Raw genomic sequence first — 22,647 nt, 5'->3', positions numbered from 1 at the left:
TTTTTTCTTAGGAATTATAGGTAAAGGTTGGCGTACAAAAAAAAGTTTACAAACCAAAGGATGTTGGCTTAAGATGGGGGAGAAAGGAAAAGATACAATGAAGCAGAATCTCTTGGATTATGTAAAGGACTCAACGGCATCATCAGACGTGAAAACTAAATTACACTAAAGAGAGTGTGTATTAAAATTAATATTACGTAAGTTACCAAATCACTTCAGGGAATCTAAGTCTGTATCTATTAAAAAAAAAAAGACAACAAGCTCAAAATAAAGTCACTTGAGCTAAAGCTGGCTTCAACAAACCAAAACATAACACCTGATTTGAGTTTCAGCCTCTCCCAGGAGTCATTTTGGAATTACCTGATCAATACAGCAAAGAAATCTACCTCAAAGACACTCGCTGTCCCCCACAGCAAAGTGTCCTTGCCTGAAACAATCCATTCTTTGCTAGAAACTGTTTTCTTCTGTCTTTTTCTACCTGTAAAAGTCTTTTTGGATAGCTCTTCAGAGCTCCTTTCTATCTGCTGGATGGGATGCTGCCAGATTCATGAATCATTGAATAATGCCAATAAGATCTTTAGAACATCTGAATTAAGAAAAATTTCAACAAGCCTGGATGTGAGTTTGTCCTAAATGACAAGTCTACCAAAAATGGAAAGTTCATCTATAGCACCATAAGAATCCATGCATTTTATATGTATTACTCTATTTTTGTGTTCCCAAATAGCTTTCAAAATATTGTGAATACATCGTAACTATAATAATTTAGCTAAAAATACGTGGCAGTAGCTTATATTCAGTGTTATAATGAAAATAAAGTTTGTTATTTCTTGGGTTAGAAAGATTGAAGAGGAAATACTTAAGGTATCTGAAGATTTTCTTCCTTTTCAAGAATCATTTAAGACAATTTTGGAGGGGCACCTGGATGGCTCAGTCTATTAAGCATCTGACTTCGGCTCAGGTCATGGTCTCACGGTTTCAGAGTTTGGGCCCTGTGTGGGGCTCTGTGCTCACAGCTAGCTCAGAGCCTGGAGCCTACTTCAGATTCTTTGTCTTCCTCTCTCTCTGACCCTCCCCTGCTCATGCAGTCTCTCTCTCTCAGAAATAAATAGAAACATTAAAAAAGAAATCATTGGAAACTATAATTTTTAATTTTATCAATGGAATGATAAAGTGTAGGTCAAAGTTACATAATGGCCTATCTCCTGAAGATTAAAAGGGATAAAGCAAGACAATGTCTTTCCCAAAATGCAGCCTTATAAATAATCCTGGATCAGTGATGGTTGATTTAACATTTTGAGACAATCCAATTTCTGGTTAGTTCTCAAACCAAAAACCAGTAAGTGATGGAGTAGATGGTTGCCTTGATAATATACATTAAATACTGACTAAAATTTGTAAATTTTTTTTCTTCTATTCAACTAATGCTGTTTTCCCTATAATAGTGAAAATAGTGCTTTGAATGTTCATTTATTAACTGAATCATATTTTGACACCTTATACATAATTGATGAAAGAATTAATTTCAGTGGTATTATGCGGAGATGGTGGAAACAAGACTTGAAGATTCTAGATGGATCTTGAAAAGTCCCAAGTGTGTTGATAAGTTCATATTTTAATCACTTAGTCAATGCAAATCCAGAGGTAATATTTGTAAGCAAAAGGGCAATAGAATTAGATTCATCACTGAAAGATAATCCAAATAGTGAGGAAGGACTAATTGGAACAAGATGGTAAAAACAAAAGCCACTTAGCTCTAGTCTATGCGAAAACCATTACGGGGCCAGTTCAAAACACATTAGGATAGAGAGGAAAGTAAAGATTAAGACAATGATTGGGAACTAGAATTGTATAGAACTTACTACTGATTTGATGTGGGGTGGAAGAGAAAGAAGAATCTAGAATAATGGTCATATTTTTGGCTTGTGTAACCTAATGAGGGAGTCTTTCATTTTCTCAGGGAGTAGGAATCAAACACATTGGAGAAGGGAAGATTTTGACTTCTGAATAGAGTTTGAAGTGAGTACGTGAAAACAAGGAGCAAGTGGAATTGCCAATTCTCCCTACCTACGTGGCGAAATAGGGAGCATGGCTGTGGTAGCCCAGGGAACAGTCACGAAGTCAAGTGAAGGGGAGATGCTCAGATATGTTGCCTTTAGATGGAGAACCAGAGCTCGGGAGGATAAATGGAAGGAAATACAGAGCAGAAGAAGGAAATTCAGCAAAGACGTACCCCAACAGCCAGGTTTTAGTAGTGTTTTAAAAAGGGTGAAATAACAAAGTGTTAAAACTCAACACCAAGAGGAAAAAGCAATGAAAATATGCCATTTCATTCTTGAATACCATCAAGTATCCTTAATCCATAAACATTATTAGGTAACAGATGAAATGTGCCGAGAAATATTGTAAAATTGAAAGTTAATTTCTATGATGGAAATCTTACAGAGGGCTTCAAATTTTGAAGACGCTCATTTAACAAAACTAAAGCCCATTGCCCATATAAGTATAAACCATTAATAAATCACATTGACTGTTTAAATATAGGCACATTTAAAACATAGCAGGATTAAAATTTTCTAAGTGATTGAATAAAATCGAAATAATTATAATAGTTAAAAAATTTTTATTTCAGCTAACATTATGAACATGTTGGTTCTCAGTAAAAAGAAATGCAGAGTTAAAAAAAAAAAACACACAATTTTGAACACTCCTCTGTAATGGGGTGAAAATGCTCAATTGGTTAGAAGACCCTTGCCAGCGTCAACCAGAAAGTTTTGTTTTCCTCAAAGGTTAGCTTGACGTTTATGCACATCTTCTCTAATATAAAGCTTTTAGTCTGAATAGAAAAAACAGGCAGCAGTTTATTTTTAAAAGGAGGAGGATTCCTGCTGTGTATTATTCATATTATTTTGCTCAAAATGTCTTTTGTTTATCACTGAAGGGGAAGAGAATTCTAATTTTTTTAATGTTTTATTTATTTCTGAGAAACAGACACATGGACAGCGTGAGCAGAGGAGGGTCAGAGAAAGAGAGGGAGACACAGAATCCGAAACAGGCTCCAGGTTCTGAGCTGGCAGTCAGCACAGAGCCCGACGCGGGGCTCGAACCCATGAACCGTTAGATCATGACTTGAGCTGAAGTCAAACTCTTAACTAAGCCAACCACACGTCCCTATTTCTAAAGAGAATTCATATGCTAGGCGGGAAAAGCCCCATTATAATGAGCTCCTGGCTCTCCAGCAGCCCTAAGGGTCCTAAAGACAAAAAAAAAAAAAACCCAAACATTTCAAAAGCTCTCAGAGGCAAACTGAGCATCCCGATGACACAGTGAGACTGGAGTCCTGTATCTTCTCTGAACACCAACCACTTCCAAGTAGCATTTTAATAATTTCATTTAAGCAATGTGCCCTTAGGATTACTTTATTTTTATGTAGATTAAAAACTCTTTTCGGGAAATATGTATTCTTAAAAGCAAGGTTTTCATTTGCAAAATGCACAGTCCACCTGGGAACCATACCATTACTAATTCTCACCTGAAAAAGTTATTACCACCTTTGTTCTTTACTATTAATAGGAATCTTCATTAGTTAATAGTAGGGCTGCACCATCACATTTTTCTTCTAGCCAGTAATACACAGGTGTGGAGAAAGGTATTGCTCTTTTCTTTACTGTGTTTTATTTTCTCAACGTGTTTATCAGGTATTTATTTCATTGTTAGATACTCAGTTGAATAACAAGTATGTCATGTAATTTTAGGTCCGAAATTGATAGGAATTTTTAAAATAAGAGTTAGATGGAATATTGGGGTCTTGATTCAAAGATGTAAACATGTAATTTTCTAAGAGGGAAGAGACGGGAGTAAATGGAGCAGTAAAAATTTGCCTAATGTTAATCCTTAATTCAAAATGATTGTACTGTGGCCGTGATTCCTTGGTTCTGCCAATCAGCTTCATCTTGAAAAGTGAAATAAACTTAGCTCTATTTCATAGGGATTTCAGGATTCAATGTTAATTAGTTACTGTTTCCAACATATTCTGAAGAAACACACACATTAAGTATCAAGCTGTGGACAAGGTTCTTCCATCTCCATCCCTGACTAGTGAGCTCTGTGTGAGCTTGAACAAATCACATCAAGACTCAGGGCTTCAGTTGGGGCGCCTGGTTGGCTCAGTCGGTTAAGCGTCCGACTTTCGCTTAGGTCATGATCTCGCGGTTTGTGGGTTCGAGCCCCGCGTCGGGCTCTGTGCTGACTGCCAGCTCAGAGCTTGGAGCCTGTTTCAGTCTGTGACTCCCTCTCTCTCTGACCCTCCTCTGCTCACGCTGTCTCTCTCTCTCCTACAAATAAAAAACATTAAAAAAAAAAAAAAAGACTCAGGGCTTCAGTTTTGTCATCTTGACAGGATGAAGTCCAAATTGCCCGGGCATTATTGGTCCATGTGAGCTTTCCTGGACTAATTCAGGCTTTCTTTGCACCCCCTCTTACCCTTCCCATTCATTTTATGCTTCAAGAACATCCAGTTACACGTTGTTTCCACAAAGTGTTTCATCTCGCATGCCTCCATGCCTTCACATGTACTGATCTTTCTATGCAGAATTTGGCCTGAACTGGCTTTCTGCACTTTTTTTTTTTATTATTTTTTAAATTTTTTTTTTATTTATTTCTAGGAGAGAGAGAGAGAGACAGCGTGAGCAGGGGAGGGTCAGAGAGAGAGGGAGTCACAGACTCTGAAATAGGCTCCAGGCTCTGAGCTGGCAGTCAGCACAGAGCCCGACGCGGGGCTCGAACCCACGAACCGCGAGATCATGACCTAAGCGAAAGTCGGACACTTAACCGACTAAGCCACCCAGGCGCCCCTGGCTTTCTGCACTTTTAGCCTCCTGTGCAATGCTCCTTCAAGAAGCTGAGGTGATCTCTGACAGCTAGAGCCTCTGGCAATGACCAAGCCACATTGATTCATTCTGCTCTTAAAGGAGTCCTGCGTGTCTACCTGCTTTACTATTAAATAGTATGTTCTTCAAGAAGTTTAAAGTTTATCAAGGATATGCTTGCTTAACATCTTCATTGAATATACTTACATAATGGATTTATTGACTGTCTTTAAGAAACAAGTTGTAAGTTATCATTGTGTATGAAATATTAGATGTCTAAGAACATCTGAACATATTACTGAGCAACAACTATATACTAAGAAAAACTGGTAAGTACTGAAAACATAAAGCTAAATTATACAGCGTTTGTTCTAGGGATGCTTGGTACCAGAGAAGCAGGCAGGACTATGAATAGACAGAACAATCTGGTGATTTCTATTGAGGGATAAACAGTTTTGTGTATTATTTGAGGGCAGAGAGTGGAGATGCTAAGCCTGCCGAGAAAAGAAAGATCAAGCAGGTGAAATCTAAAGTGGTCTCTTGAAGTACTGGCAAGAGAAAGGAGGAAAGACCATCTTAGAGGGAGTGAATGGGATGCACACTGTATTTTTAGAGAACACTGAGAAATCCAGGGTGGTGGATAGGAGATGTACACACAGGGCAAATGGAGTAGTAAGTTCAAAGTGGTAAACATATTGTAAGTATGGGTGGGGTTAGGAATTATTTCTATGGAAAGGAGTGAGCTGATCTAACTTGTATTACTGGAGAACACATCTCAGAAGCTATGGGGGGAAAAAAAACAGACGGGGATGGGGAGACAACAGGGGCAGGGAGGGGAGATAAGAAGAGGTGACCAAGGCGGCCTTAATATTCCCCTCAGCATGACTCAACTTTAGACAAGTTCCTTCCTAACTCCACACCCCTAGCTTCCCGTTTCTTAGAGCATGTTTTAGAAACTAGAAGAACAGACTAGAACAATTTTTTTGGGTTTTTTTTTTTTTTTTTTTTTTAGGAGTTCAGTTTAAAACTTGCTACACATCAGTTTTCCATCGTAGGTACTAATGGTTGCTACTGTGACAATGGTCTGCAACAAGAGAAAAATATATATATGGCTGATTACGTACAAACCAATGGTTACAAATCCATTACACACTTTTCAAATAGATGTGAATTGAATACAATTATAATCAAAGTTTTAATGGAAATGACACCGAATTTGTAATTTACAAATATGTATTTGAATTCTGGTTCTGAAGTTTAGTTACTAGGTGATCTTGAACAAGTCTTAAATGTCTTAAGCACCTGTCTTGTCTTTATCTATAAGGCAATGTTAAGGATAAAACATAGCAGTGGTAGTTATGAGTTATTCAACATTTTTGGTATGCTAACCTTCTAAGAAGAAAGACAGGTTGTAGTACCTGGTCTCTGTGGTTGAACTGGTTCTAGCCAATGAGTTGTGAGAAGTGATGAATGTCACATATGAAAACTCAGGGCTGTGTGTGTGTGTGTGTGTTTTCTAGTTTTGAGATATAATTAACACATAGCATTGTGTTTACTTAAGGTATAAAACAATGATTTCACATACGTATGTATCATGAAGTGATTGCCACAAGAAGTTAACATCCATCACCTCACATTTTTTTCTTGTGATGACAACTTTTAAGCTCTACTCTCCTGGCAACTTTCAAATATACAGTATTGAATGGTGGACGCAAGACCCATTTTCCCCACTTCTCCTTTCATCTGACATGTCAATATTTGAGATGTCCGTTACTCACTCGGATTGGCCCAAGACACTCCAAGTAACAGAACTCCTTCCTCCTCCAGGATGGTCTAGCTGGAGCAAGAAATAAGCTTTTGTGATACTAGAATTTTCTCAGAATAAGCTACTCTATCCTAAGTGGTATTCAATTGTAAAATCTATGTGAAAAACAAAAGTATTTGCCACAAATCACTATCTGTTTTTGTACTCTTCATTACTGTCAAGGGTTAAAACATTTTGCTTCAAAGTTTAAGAATGCCAGAAATATTTTCCAATCTGAAATATAGGTGGCCAAGAAATTGAAAAGATGGGTTAAAAATTATTTTTAGTATAGGGGAGCCTGGGTGGCTCAGTCAGTTAGGTGTCTGTCTTCAGCTCAGGTCATGATCTTGCAGTTTGTGAGTTCTAACTCCACATCAGGCTCTGTGCTGGCAGTTAAGAGCCTGGAGCTTGCTTTGATTTCTGTGTGTCCCTCTCTCTTCCCCTCTCCTGCTCACACTCTCTGTCTCTCAAAAAATGAATGTTTTAAAAAAAATGAAAAATTTTTCTTAGAGAATTATTCTCATAGTTTTAGTTATTATATCATTTGTTGTATTACCTTTAACATCCAAAGCTTATCAATTTCATACCTAAGTTATAATTTTCCATTATACACACATTCTTAACCCTACTATTTTTATTAGAAAGAAAAAAAAGGGTCCCACAATCTCTTGTTAACAAAATCCATCACAAGTAATTAACTTCCGGGCACATCTGCAATGTTAATGGTTGATAATTGTCATAAAATTGATTTTATTCAAATGTGACTTACAATTCATTTTGAGCTTTTAAAGTCTAACATATAGTAAGATGCACAATAGGACCAATAAATATTTTCTTCTCTGTTGATTATAATTGTTAAAAATGATCTATTTAAGATGAGCTAGAAGCAACTTCTGATGACAAATGCATAAGCAAAGAGCTTAATGCTATAGTTTCATAGTTTGCTAAGACAAAACAAGGTTAGGTGTTGGGTTAAATCGAGAATGGATTTCCAAAATCTGAGCAAGGCCTCAGAAACTGCTTTATACACAGGTCAATTATTTTCCAAATTGGAATAACTTTCAAGACCATTGGAGGAGACTCGCATATAATGAGTTTTCAGGAGAGAGAAACTAATGATGGAGTGAACACCTCACAATTCAGGGGTCTTGTCTGTAAGTATTTGAATTTCATCCTTCAAACAGCCAAACAAAGGATGAGTAGTCACTGCCGCTGTATTATTCTTTTTGCTATGTGTAGATCTTCATTTTCATTAACTTTCAGGGTCATCATGTTTTGAAATTAGAAGGGAGCAAAAGAACTCACTCCTCCTGCCAAGTAACAAATTAGCATCTTACATTGTTTATTAACTGCATCCGATTGCAAATGTCACCCAACAGCTATTAAACAGCAAGTCCTATGCACAAGACTCAATGGTGCATGACACCTCTGATTAGGTGCAGTTTTTTTCTAAAAGGGTGATTATTCTTAGAAGGAATATTTCATTACCCTTAACCTGAGTCCAGTTTATGCAACCATAACCTGAGGCCTCATAAGGTACGTAACCAAACCTCAGTATAAATCTATCAATGCTGTGGGTTATCTTAATGAACCATCTGTATGATTGAAATGCACTCTTCTGAGTTATGTGTCAGAGCTTATTAAAACTCTCATCAATTGCATTGTTGAAATTTTAAAAAGGTTCTACTATTTTAATGCATGATTTGTATTACCCTTCACTTGAAACAAAGCGGTGTTCTCTGCAGTTTCCAAGCAACACATCTTTTTCAATTACTATTTAGCATTGAATTCTGTCCCTAGATTCCTAATGCCCGTCCCTTCTTCACTGTGTGTATATTTAGCGTCTTGCAGAAGAATAAAACTATTCCATTACTTTGACCAAATCTGCTATATGTCATGTGTTACATACCTTTTGTAAACAAAATAAATGAATTAGGACATTCAAAAGTGAATTACATCTGCTGAACTTACTTTAAGCAACAGAAGAATTCAATTTAGTTAAAACTCTATTCAGGAAGAATTTTCACTGATTGGAGTTTTCATCTTAAAAAAAAAGTAAAAATTCTGAACTCAGATAACCATATTCACTCTTACATTGTCAACTGTCTAAGATAGAATTACAAGTACAGAGTAGAAATACAGTTTGACTAAAGCAGGCTCATAAACATGATAATGAAACATGTGTTTATCATGTGCTTGGACTTTAAGCCACTGGCATACATAAGTTTTATAATGTTCAAATTAATTCTTAGATAAGTTAGCCACTAGCATTCGTCTCACTTTATAGATGAGGAAACCAAGAGAGAGAGTTTATAAGATGTCCAAGGTGAAAAAAATAAATGGCAAAGGCAGTATCTGAACCAAGATAGTTCGACTTGGAACAAGTAATTGATGTCCCAAAATTATAACTGATAGATGATTAATTTAACTTGAAGTGGGACTATCAGAAGAGAGTAACAAAGAGTTTCAACACATCTGCAATTAGTTGTGAGTTTTATAAATGTTACACAGCAACTGATTATTCAGAAGCCAAATGAAATTTCACGATAAATTTGCTGAGGAGAGCATTATTAGAAGGAAAATGAGACATATTTTATTCCCTGTGTGTGGAGTTCCACACCTACTGTTCTTAACCTACTGTTAACATATTTTTGTAGAAAGTCCACTGCCTTTTTTTTTTTTTTTTTTTTTTTTTTATGTTGCCAGGGCAAGTTCCCCTGAAAAAAATAGTAAAGGTATGGAAAAGACTTGACAAAGCAGCTATTGTTGCAGACAAGTGATTCTCCATCGACAGAGCCTCTATCTGTGTATTCCTCTATAAACCTGTATGTTATTGGTATTTTTCAGGCTAGTGAGGAAATCAAGTGTGATAAAAATGCATCAGTTCATCATGCAGCACGTTCTAATTATTTGCTTTAACAGATATGTCTTGGTTTCCTTATACACAGACAGTGATTTATAAACTTCTTAGCCTTCTAGCAAGTGTCGATAGCTCATTTTGATTAAGTGACACAATCCAGAAGACAAAAATTGGCTTCTCAAAAAGATGTCTTCATGCCCGGTAAGTTTTCTAGGGTAGTGGACAGAATTTGTCCATAATTGGAGAATATGCAAGGGATTTAACAGTTTTGATATAATTATCCAGCACAATAACATAAATTGCTTAGCAATATACAGTTAGCAGCCCAAAAAGAAAAGTTTACCATGGGTAGGAGAAATAAAAACAGCCCTAGGTGATTAGATATTTTATGTGGATTGCTGTTAGGATATGTATTCTATGCTCTACTGTTCCAAAGCCCAAAATAAATGGGGACATTTTTACCTTTGGTGCCTTAAAGCCAAGCATGTAGAGGAGCTCAAGTTCACCACTAACTGTAAATGGAATAAAATACGCCACTCCATTTGTTCTTCCACTAAGTACTTGTGGATTATTATGTTTGTTATCTCATAACAGAATTGAAATGTAAGAATAATTTAGTTAGCAACACGTACCGTGTCTCTCCTAACAGTGGCCAACGTTACCTCTTGAAGCAACAGTTCTTTAATTAATCTCTTCCTTTTGGTTCACCACTTTATGCAAACCTCAGTGTCTTGATATAGAGTGAGCAGAACACCTGAATGAATGTTGCTGACTGGAGAATTCCTATCATGTACTGCTCTAACCCACCTGCACGAGCCTACATGGTAGCATGAAAAAGAGGATCAGAGCTACCACTGTTATTGCCACTACCTCTCAGACACAAGATGATACTAGTCAAACCCTGCACAATCCTTTCTGGTCAATTGAAGGACAGACCAGTAGTAGTTTCTATGTGTGTGTGATGGGGAGGGACAGGAGAATAAAAACAGAAACATTACCAATAGTCTTCATGAAAATCATTCTCCGTTTGCTTTAGTTCCACATTTGCCATCTTAAATCCATTCCCTCGGTCATAGCCAGAGGAATGTTTCTAAAACCTAAATTTCATCAGTTTTCTCTTCCCCATAGAAATTCCTTTAATTTTCTTCCATATTCCAACCTTTTAAGCATTTTCTCTCATTACCACTACCCTTGTTGTTTATGGTCAAGATATTCTAAAGAGGAGTGGGTCTTTGCAGGAAGAACCAAAACAGAAACACTAGAAAACTCAGACATTAAATATACAAAACTACCATCATCAATAGCTATTCTTAACCATTTTCCCTCCTGTTCCCCTAAATGGATTATTTTTCCATAACATGTACTCACTCAGAATGTACATTTCTAGGGGCACCGGGTGGCTCAGTCGGTTACGCATCCGACTTCGGCTCAGGTCATGACCTCACGGTTCGTGGGTTCAAGCCCCGCGTCGGGTTCTGTGCTGATGGCTAGCTCAGAGCCTGGAGCCTGTTTCGTGCGTGTGTGCGTGTGTGTGTGTGTCTCTCTCTCTCCCTGACCCTCCCCTGCTTGCGCTGTCTCTCTCTGACCCTCAAAGGTAAATAGAAAACAAAAAAAAAATGTACTTTCCTATCCACTGATACTACTTTAATTCCTTCTTTGCTCCCTTCTCAGAACCGTATATACCAAATGTGCCTACCCCTTCCTTGCATCTTTAAACTCTTCTTTTGTGCATCCTTCCAATTACCATTTAAACATAATCTTGTACTTTCCATAAAAATCCCTCCCAAAGCCCACATTCCTTTTATTTAACTACTATTCTCTTCTGTATACTCCACAACTCAACTCATTTATAGGGTGATCAAAATCATTGAGACTGCTCCTGCCAGGTTACCAATGACTTCACACATGCAAAATCAGGCATTGGAGTCTGTTGACGGCTCCATTTTTGAGGGACAGTTTAGCTTCTAACTTACTGCACTTTTCATGGTTTATTTCCCTGATTCTTCCTTCTTTTGACTTGTTTTCTCCATTTTTGCTGAAACTTTAAATACAAGAGTTCCTTAGAGTTTTGTCCTATATACTCTTTTCTTTGAAAACTATACTATCCTTATAAGGAATCGTATCTCCTCCCATGGAATAAAAAGTAATCTATATATTGAAGGGTAGCAAAATATCCTACCCCCAAATATGCCACTTTGTCATATTGACTATTTTGAGCTGTAAAACCTATAAACAGCAAATGATGGTAGAGGTTTTCTCTGAACTTCCTTCTTAAACATAATTTATCCAAAAGGAACTCAATTGTCATAGAGCCCTTTCCTGAGAGTGAGTTATATCAACAAAGGGAGGTTGGCTCATCAAAATAGACTAGAAGTCAACACTACACTTATACCAGCTTTATCACAAATTATCACCATCATACTGCCCATTTATTCTTAAGGCTCAGTTATTCTAAAAAAAAAAAAAAAAAATCATTGAGTCTCCCCTAAAAGGACTGTAACAGGCCCCCTGCACCATCTTTTTTCCTTGTTAAGAAGGTATTTACAGAAATGCTGATGCATAGGAGCACATGTACCCCAATGTTCATAGCAGCACTGTCAACAATAGCCAAAACATGGAAAGAGCCTAAGTGTCCATCAACGGATGAATGGATCAGGAAGATGTGGTTTATCTATACCATGGAATACTACATAGCAATGAGAAACAATGAAATCTGGCCATGTGTAGCAACATGGATGGACCTTGAGGGTGTTATGCTGAGCTAAATAAGTCAGGCAGAGAAGGACAAATACCATATGTTTGCACGTATAGGAGGATTAGGAGGAACTTAACTGAGGAACACGGGGGAGAAGAAGGGGAGAAATGATGGGGGAAAAGGAGAGAGGCAAACCATGAGAGACTCTTGAATGCTGACAAAAACTGAGGACTGATGGATTTTGGGGTGGGGGGAGAGGATGGGCATGGGGGAGGACACTTGTGGGGATGAGCACTGGGTGTTATATGGAAACCAATTTGACAATAAACTATTTGTGTAAAAAAAAAAAAAAAGAAAAAAAAAGGTATTTAACCCTGAATTCTAAAGCCACCTCTTTGAGTTACTCATTTTTCTCTGGGTATCTTCCTGCCTATACATGACATACATGTTAGTAAACTCCTGTTTTTCACTTGCTAAATTTGTGTTCTGTTACTGGTGTCTCAGCCAAGAATTCAGAAGAGTAAGAAAAAATTTTTGTTCCCTTACAATGTCAACAAACTCCAGATTTACCAATAGCTATGACCTCATTATTGAGTTCTGTGCACAAATATCAGACTGCCTATTCAGCATTTCTACTTGGATAACTCCCAGGCATCTTATACATAATCTGTCCAAATTTAATAAATGATCATCTCCCTTCTTCTTCCACTCCCCATCCATTTTCCCCCCAATGTTTCCTTTATCCACTGATAGCCTCATTACTTACTCTTACCCTTGATATCCTTGGAGACGGATTCCTTCTATATCCAATCAATCAGTGAGTCCCTACTTTTTATCTCATTGTACCACAAATCCATTCACTTCTCTCCCTTTGCATTATAATTATAACCAGGCCAAGTTAACACTGCTGTCCACATGATTACATTGGCCACTAAGTTTGTCTTTCTAGGCATTCTCTTACATTGTTCTAACTCTGCCATTATTTACAGAACCTACAATATCTTATTTTATTTTTGTGAGAGCGAGCGAGCAAGCAGGGGAGAATAGAGAGAAAGGGAGACAGAATCCCAAGCATGTTTCATGCTGTCAATGGAGAGCCTGACACGAGGCTTGAACTCATAAACTCATGAGTCTGTGACCTGAGCTGAAACCAAGAGTTGGACACTTAACCAACATTTAAACAGGAACCCTGAGAAGCTAGAATAATATTGGGGGAAAAAAAAGTCAAATTTGCTCATGTGATCATGCCAATTCTCTCTTCAATATGCTTTGATTTCCCACTGTCTTAGGATAGCTTTCAAAATGTTTAACCAAACTCACAAAAGCTCATTATATTCAGTACTGCTTACCTCATCAGTTTTAATTTAATGAACTCTTGCAACTCTGTTTTAGTCACCTCTGTCTGCATTTATTTCCTTAAAAATGAATCTTCATTTCCCTCCTAGAACACTGCATTATCTATCCATATCTAGATATCTATAGACATCTGTCAGAAAGCTGCCCTATTCCTTCTAGTCTTGAAAATCTTGAATCACCTTTCAGTGCTGAGGTTATATCCTATGATTCTAGTAATCTGTACTTGACTCTCTGGGCTATTTTGAGGGCTCCCTGTTATAGTATCTCCATTTTTTTCATGTAATATTTAACAAATGCATTGAAATAATAATTACAAAATTTGTGATTTTCTGGTACATGTATATGTAACATACTAGTCACTAATTCCATAAAACCAAGACCTTGTCTTTTTCATCGCACTCTTCCAAAGTAATACTAAATAAGATATATGAAATAGATATTGGATAAATTATATAAGGACGTTACTGAGGCATTTTTCTTTAGTCATTCCTTACCTTTAGCAGAAACCAAAGGTAAGTCAACTACAGAGTTTAACAGAGTTCTTACCAAATTCCCTATCCTTCTTTGTCCCATAGGTTTGAAGACTTAATGAGTTAGTAGACTGGTGACTCTTCCTATTTAGTGCATCAAATATCCTGCAAGAGGTTATTTTGGACTTTGAAAATTAGCAAGAGATAGGATTTCATCTTGAGAATCCATATTTCATAAGTTAGATCTCTCATACTATCATATTTGAGCTCTAGAACTCATTTAAATGAATCATTTGAAGTTTGTCTATTACAAGTATCAAGGCCAAATAGGCACTAATTTATGTTTTATTAAAATGCATAAGATAACCTATAAAAGTGGCAGGGTAAAAAAATTTCATAAATACTCTTAATCATTTGGGTTTATATTTCCCCCTTCAACCTATTTTTAGAATAAGAGGCCATCTTAAGAATTTTCATTTTCAAAAACTTAATAATGCATTTGAATAAACCATTCCAGAAAATTTCAGATTACTTCATTTGGCATTTACTCACAAGTTGCAGATGTTACATCCTATGTTTATTCATGTCCCACCAAGAAAATTTAAAACGTAAAATAGTAGTGGGTCCTTTTAAAAACCTAAGTTATATAAAATAAAATAGTGCATTTTAAAAATACAGGATTGGAATTTCATAATTAATACTACTACTTTTCAGGATGCCTTGGGGGCTCAGTCGGTTAAGTATCTGACAGTTTCGGCTCAGGTCATGATCTCACAGTTCATGACTTTAAGCCCCATGTGGTGCTCCATGCTGACAGTATGGAGCCTGTTTGGGACACTCTCCCCTTTCTCTGTTCCTCACCAGCTTGCACACATGCATGCTTTCTCTCAAAAAAACGAAAGATAAAAAAATACTCCTTTCATTTACGTTTCTATTAATGTTTATCTTACAAAATCTAGTTTAAATCATAATAACTAGAAAGCCAGTGGGATATAAATCTCCTTCATAGTACATATTCTCTATCTTCATTCAAAATTTTAATAAGCTAAGTTAGAATCATTGTCACAATTAAGGTTTCAATTAAACCTAAACAGACAGCAAGGGACAGGAAGACTGCATATCTGTTTCGGACTGTTGTAAAACCACTCTGAAATTCTTATGCTCACAAATGTGTAACATTCAGGTACAGAAACTTAGTACATCAAAACCACAAAGTGAATCACAGTACTCTTGACATACATAGCAATAGGTCTGTTTGAAGATATTTATCAACTACAATTTTATGACAATTGTGAACTGAATGGCAACTTGTACTGAAAGTTTATCTTTCTACTGAGAGGCATGATATGATAGACCCAGAATGGAATGTAGGCATTAGAAGTCAATGTTTGAAAAGATGTTTTACCCATGTAACTTATTTTCCTAATCATTCTATTACTCCAGAGAGAGTATAGAGTTGACAAATGCAATGTGCTTCTGGGTGTGAAGTATTTTGCTCTATTCATACAGCCAATTGTAATGCCACCATTTGATTTCAGTTAGAGACTGTTTAAACACTGCTTAAAATTTTACAACACAGATAAGCAATTTAAAATGGAAATGTACAGATTATAATCCAAGTCTTTTTAAAAAACAGGATTGGCAATTTGTAGTAGAGCATCGCATAAATGATTATTTGTCCTGATTCCATTCCAGCACATTTCTTCTCATGGGTGCCCAACCTTCATAGGACACAATGCACACAGAAGCCATGAGGCATGTAGGAATGACAAGTACCTTAATGGGAGTCGTACTTTCAAGAGTTTGAGCTCTTTCCACAGGATAAATCACTTAACATCTCTTAGATAATTATATCTACTTTCAAGCAAGATTATGAAGATTGGAGAGGATATAAATTGACCAGCCATACTTAGCTCATACTAGATATAATTGTGAATGTTTTTATTAGGTGGTCCAAAAGAATCCTGTGTATGTCCTATAAGAAAATGCCTTTCATCTTTATATGATGGCCAAGAATTAAAGAACAGAAACAAAGATTTGGCAGAATTATGGAAGAATAGAGAATCTTCCTTAGAAAAGCAGTGGGAAAAAGAATTTGTATTTAAATAGTGCCAATTTTGTGCTGGTTGATTTATATTTTTTGTATAATAATTCTACAAACCTATTATAAAGTAGGTTTTTTTTAAACCCCAGATCTTCGAAAGAGGGTATTGTGGCTCTAAGAGCTAATGCACTTTTCTTATTGATGCCAAATCCCACGTTCATGCTTCCTTAGGCAGGGCTCTAGAATCTCTATGTATGTTGTCCATATTTCAGGAAATATATTTAGTGGGAAAAGCCTAGAACTGCCTTCTGGTGAAGGGCAGTAGACAGGTCTACAGGAGCATGAAACTGAGGGCACTAATACTTCCTGTTCAAATTTTTGCTAGAGATAGCTGCTGGTATACAAGTGTGGTAACTTCCACAAAATATATTGATATGTGTATCTTTCATTGTATATTTTATATCTACCCACACATACATTTGTATATTTAAATATGTACATGTATATTTGTATATGTTTACTTCAATAAAAAAAATCAATGTCCAATGTGCATTTATAACAAAGTATTCTGGACCTAGCATAAGGGAGTAAACTAGAGCTCATTAAATGGCATTGAAGCTTTGACCTGAAAGACAGAAGAATCTAACCAGAGTTACACAGTAATAGAAATACTGAAATGTGTACAAAACAGTATAGGGGTCAAGAAAGTGTTCACAAATGGAGGAGATTGGGAGCCCAGCCAGATTATTATTGGAATAATCTGGACAGGGCAAGATGCTTCTAACATGTTTAGTCTGTTAGTGTAATGAGAACATTTATTAAAAATATACAAAGTAAATAACTTTACAAGAAAACAAATGGTAAAATCTCACACCTTAAGTTAATATTAGTCATAACCCAAGTTTCTGCAGGAATACAAGTTATTCTTTATGATTAGAATACTTTAAAGAGAGGTCCTGCTGTGAGAAAAGTTTATTTGGTTGTTTTCTATATTCTGTGAAATGCACTTTTAAGAACTTGCCCCTTGGCAGCAAAATTGGCATTTTGCAATGTGTGTGGAGCCTGTATTATAGTGAGACAAAGGGATCTTTTCAGGGATAGAGCACAGCAGTCTATTGAACATTTATAGTCAGTTTTCTAATTAAGAATAGAATTTCCCAGGTTAGTTCAAGAGCTTCTGATGGCCTCGAATAACTGGTTGGGAGACAGAAGAAGGAAAGTCATTGAAGTCTGCACTATCTTGCTTACTTACAAAATTTATTCTTATTTAAGGCAATCATTCTCAAAGTGTCATCAATCAACCAGCAGCCTCAGTATCACCTGGGAATCCACTAGAAATGAAAATTCTAAAAAAAAAAGTAAATAAAATGGAGGCACCTGGGTGGCTCAGTCAGTTGAGTATCTGACTCTGAATTTCACCTCAGGTCATGTTCCCAGGGTCATGGATCAAGCCCCACATCAGGCTCCACATGGAGTGTAGAGTCACTTCATGTTTTCTCTTCTTTCTCTGTCCCTCTCCCCCACTTTTCTAAGTGAAAAAAAAATGAAAAATGAAAATTCTTGGGCCCCACCTCAGATCTACTGAATCAAAAACCTGAAGTAAATCCAGCACTGTGCTTTGTAACTCTTCCAGGTGATTCCAAAAAACACTTCATTTTGAGAACCAGTACTTAAAACTTCCTCCTACTTTATCACTAATCATCAGGGGAAAGCAAATCTAAATCACAGTAAGATATCACTTTATATGTGTCAGAATGACTGGAATCAAAAAAAGAAATGTGGTGGCATATATGTAAACTGATGCAGCCACTGTGGAAAGTGGCTTTTTTCCTTAAAAAAAAAAAAAAAAAAAAAAAAAAAAAAAAAAGTTAAGGGGCACCTGGGTGGCTTAGTCGGTTGAGCGTGCGACTTTCGCTTGGGTCATGATCTCGCGGTTCGTGGGTTCGAGCCCCGCGTCGGGCTCTGTGCTGACTGCCAGCTCGGAGCCTGGAGCCTGTTTCAGTCTGTGACTCCCTCTCTCTCTGACCCTACCCTGCTCACGCTGTCTCTCTCTCTCTTTCCTAGAAATAAATAAAACATTAAAAAAAAAATTTAAAAAAAAAAGTTAAGAATAGAATTACCATATGATCCAGTAATTTCACTGGTGTGTGTTCATCCACAGAAAATGAAAATACTAATTCAAAAAGATATGCACCCCTATGTTCACTGCAGCATTATTTACAATAGCTAAGATATGGAAGCAATTCAAGTGTCCATCCATAAATGATTGGGTAAAGATGTGGTATATACCATGGAAAATTACTCAGCCATAAAAATGCAATCTTGCCATTTGCAATGACATGTTGAGCTGGAGATCACACTAAGTGAAGTCAAGGAAAGACAAACAACATGATTTCACATGAAAAATGAATAGACAAAAAAAAAAAAAATCAAAACCAAAACAGACTCAACCATAGAACTGGTAGTTACCAAAGGGAAGCGGGGGAAATAAAGTAGGGAGATCAGGGAAACAAAGGAGATTAAGAGGAACGAAATTCCAGTTATAAAATAAATCATGGATATAAGGTACAGCATAGAGAATTAATGAAAATGTCATAACATTGTATGTTGACTATACTTATTGTGAACACTGAATAAAGTATAGAATTGTTGAATCAATACATTCTCCAACTAAAACACTGTATGTTAATCCACTTTAACCTGTTAGTTGGAAACTGCATAAAAGAGATCATACATATGCAAGGAACCCTCAAATGTATGTAGTCCCATCTTTGTATGGTTTTTGTACATGTTATCAACATACCTCAGCAACCTGTACATTACATCCTTTTTCTTAACACAACGTGCAGAGTAACCATGCTCCCTTTATCCCTCTCCAGCATCGCCGCCTCTGAATTCTTCAACTCATGGTTACCTGGCTTCCGCCCCAGAGACTACTACTTTTTGGTAATTCCTTTGATCTCCTCACTTAACCATGAGTCTTAAAAATTGCATTACTGCTTATTGTCTATTTCCTACTAGAATTTAATCTCTATTAAAGTTGATTTTAAGGGCGCCTAGGTGGCTTAGTCGGTTAAGCGTCTGACTTTCGCTTAGGTCATGATCTTGTGGTTCGTGGGTTTGAGCCCCGCGTCAGGCTCTGTGCTAACTGCCAGCTCGGAGCCTGGAGCCTGTTTCAGAGTCTGTGACTCCCTCTCTCTCTGACCCTCCCCTGCTCATGCTGTCTCTCTCTCTCTCTCCTAGAAATAAATAAAATATTTAAAAAAAAAAAAGTCGATTTTATTGTGTTTTTCACTATTCTATTTGTAGCAGTTGGAAAAGTACCTGGCACAGATTACTTACTTGCTCAACAAAATGTTTTGAATGACAAAGAAAATAACTTGCTGTTAATTCCTCATCCTACACATCTCTGGGGTACTCTACAAGGTTAATGCACTTCATTAACATCAGTATTCAAAAACCATGAAATCTCCACCATGGATTTCAATAGTATTTCAGTGTCTGGCTTTCTTCATACGCTTCTCAATCTTTTTTCATTCTCCCTTGCTGGAGATTCTTGTTCTCTTTGTTCCACAACCTCATCCACCCGGGGAGCAGAAAATGATGGTAATTAAGAAGGCAAATTTTGAAATCAGATCCTATGCAAATTACTCACTATAAGCCTTGCTTTTGTCATCTGTAAATTGGTGTCCCGATATTATTTATACTGTTCTATTTCGAAAGCTAGATGAAATTGTAAGTTATAGCAACTGACACTATATTTTATTATAGTTTCTCTGCGAATGGAAATCACAAACCTCCAACTTTTTTTTTGTTTCTGAAAAAAAACAACAACTTCATGATGGTCAATACACAGATTTTTAAATTTTCTATTCAACTTGTTAACAACACAATGATTAGTTTTCCTCTGCATTCAGATGGCTTAGGGTCCTTTAGCTCAATGCTCATTTCTTGTCTTCAATATCCAGACAATAAGCTGTTTAAAGTTACATGTGATCATCTTTTCATATCTTTGTCCCCCGACCAATTTTTTTTTCCTTTTTCACTGGGACCTCATTGGGGTAAGATCTGAAAATGTACCCTTTTAATAGTCCACAAACTCTCCATGCATTCTTTCCAGAGTCCCTTATTCTACCAGTCTGCAGTCAGAGTGCTTTGTTAAAACACATATATAGAGACTATTGCCCTCTCACGGTTCTTAACAAAAATGAAGTATAATTACTTCAGTCCAGTCATCTCAAGCTGGTGTAGCACAATCCCAGCCTTCTAACGTACAGAGAATATGTATTCCTCCGTAAAGTAGGCTAGAAATCTTGAGCGCGCGCGCACGCGCGCACACACACACACACACACACACACACACGGATGGCCATAAAGTGTAGCCAACGATGGATATGCACATCCCATCTCCTGGATACAAATGAGAAGGCCCCATATGTGATCCTGACCAGAGATCCTGAGTCCTTGAGAGGGCCTCATGCAAATGAATATATTTTCCAAGCCCCATTCTACACCTGAAACCAATCTTACCATACTATTAGCTAACTAGAATTTAAATAAAAACTAGAATATAAGAAAAGAGAAATCCATAACATGGCCTAGAGCATCCTTCCTTGTCCAACCATTACTGGTCTCTTCAGTCTCCCCTCACACCATGAGCCCTCCTACACTCGTCTGAAGTCAATACTGGACTTGAGCCAGCTTCTCATACTTGCCAAGCCCTGTCCTGCCACTGGAATTGTGCAGGCTCTTGGTACAGTTTGAAATACCTTCTTTTCTTTCCTCACCTCAGTTAACCCTCATTGCTCCTTCTCAGCTGCAGCCATTACTCTCCTCGACAAGGTAAAATAATTCACTACATTACGCTTTAATAGCACTATATTCTTAGGTGCAAGATTTATAGGAAGCATTCCGTAAACATTAATGAAACCAGAATTAGTAAATACTTTAATAAATTATTTTTCTAGGGTCTGAGGTCTAAATTTGCAACCATTTATGGCCTGTCCCCTGCTCTACACATACACACACAAACACAACTATTGCTGATCTGCTGCCAAGAATGAACCTTCATTTTTTTTTTTTTTTTTTTGACTCTTAAACTTCATGGCTCACATTTCTTTCCCTAGACAGTTTTGTATTTCCTGCTAAATCTGATGTTAAATTCTCAAATGTCAAGTATGGTGAAGTTTCTTTTCTGCTCAAAATCCTTCAACCGTTCTTCATATGTATAAGGAATGGATACAAGTATCTTAGCGTGGTAAAGTGCTTGCTAGTCTGAACTCCATCTTTCTTCTATTTACCAACTTACAGTATCTCCAATGAAGTAGCTTCACAGTTAGTCAACATTTCTGCTTTACCTAGATACTTACTTCAGGTTCCTAAGGGTTAAGGCATATGTTCAATAAAAGCTGAACATCCATTGGACTTGGTATAGGGCAGAATTAAAGAATTAAAAAGTTTGGGCAGGTCTAATTTCCCTTTAGGTCTCAGGGAGAATTTCCCTCCTGGATACACGTTTGACTACCCCACGTTAGCTTCTCTATGTATTTTCTCTTAACATCTGTTCTCATTACTTTTAAGTAATGTGGTTTTACTGGAAAATATGTTGTAAGTAAGTGCTATTGGTTGTATTATCGATCATTATCGTAACTTAGAAGCCAGGCAGAAGCAAAGGAGCGCGCCGCAGCCACATCATCTGGGCATGATCGAGAACTTGTTCAGGAGTGTTGTCACATGGCCTTGGTAGGTCCTGAGCAAAAGAGGCAAGGAAGTCGTCTCTTAGGAGAATGCAACCTGTGGAAGTGACAGAGAAGCCTGTGGATGAGGCTTTACGGGAAGTATTGTCCCAAGCCATGAAGTATACAAGGGAATCAGGATGGGGAAGACAGTTTTTATTTCCTTTGCTGAGTTTCCCAGTGACGATGTTTCCCTACAGAAGAAATTACAAGTCTAGTTCTGGATTCCAAACCAGCTTCAGAGCAACCCACCAGTTCCCATCGACGAAAACATTAAGAGCGAGGAGAGGGAACACATCTCTGCCTCTTCCCTGCAGTTTCGTAGTTATGCCAAGGAAACTGTGTAGCTCATGCCGCCCAGCTGCGTACCACGTTGGAGAGCACAGCCACCTGCCAGAGTGATACCTGCTTCTTCACTGGGTAGGACTCTCCCAGGAAGCCCAATGGTCATCGCAATGAGGTCTGGCTGGTGAAAGCATAACTGAGTCACAGCTTCCTGGATGTGTGCTTCTGTGTCCACTTCCTCAGGGGAGAAGGAGGAAGGAAAGTTTGCAACTGTTACCTCCAGCTTAACCAACTCTTCTTCAAAGCCAGTTAGAGTTAATTATCTCAAATGAGTATATTCCATCTGTGTGCTCCTTCTTGTGGTGGGGAATAATATAGCCAAGATAGGTAGCATCCCTCTGACTTAGTTCTGGGGTCAACCAGAAAAAATCCAGCAACATTTTCTCAGCTAGCTGGGTCATTAAAAACATTTTTAGGGCACCTGGGTGGCTCAGTTGGTTAAGCATCTGTGGTTTCGAGGCCCGCATCAG

General features: G+C 37.3%; 1 pseudogene; it reads left to right on the top strand.

The window, feature by feature from the left end:
• Positions 1-22,313, top strand: part of LOC120225009 — a 50,999-nt pseudogene extending 28,686 nt beyond the window's left edge.
• The last annotated feature ends 334 nt before the right edge of the window (positions 22,314-22,647 follow it).

The sequence above is a fragment of the Hyaena hyaena genome, unplaced genomic scaffold (genome assembly GCF_003009895.1).
Source record: "Hyaena hyaena isolate Hyena2069 unplaced genomic scaffold, ASM300989v1 scaffold_1312, whole genome shotgun sequence".
Classification (NCBI taxonomy): domain Eukaryota; kingdom Metazoa; phylum Chordata; class Mammalia; order Carnivora; family Hyaenidae; genus Hyaena; species Hyaena hyaena.
Note: the sequence above shows the minus strand (reverse complement) of the source record. Positions and strands in the feature narration are given on the sequence as shown.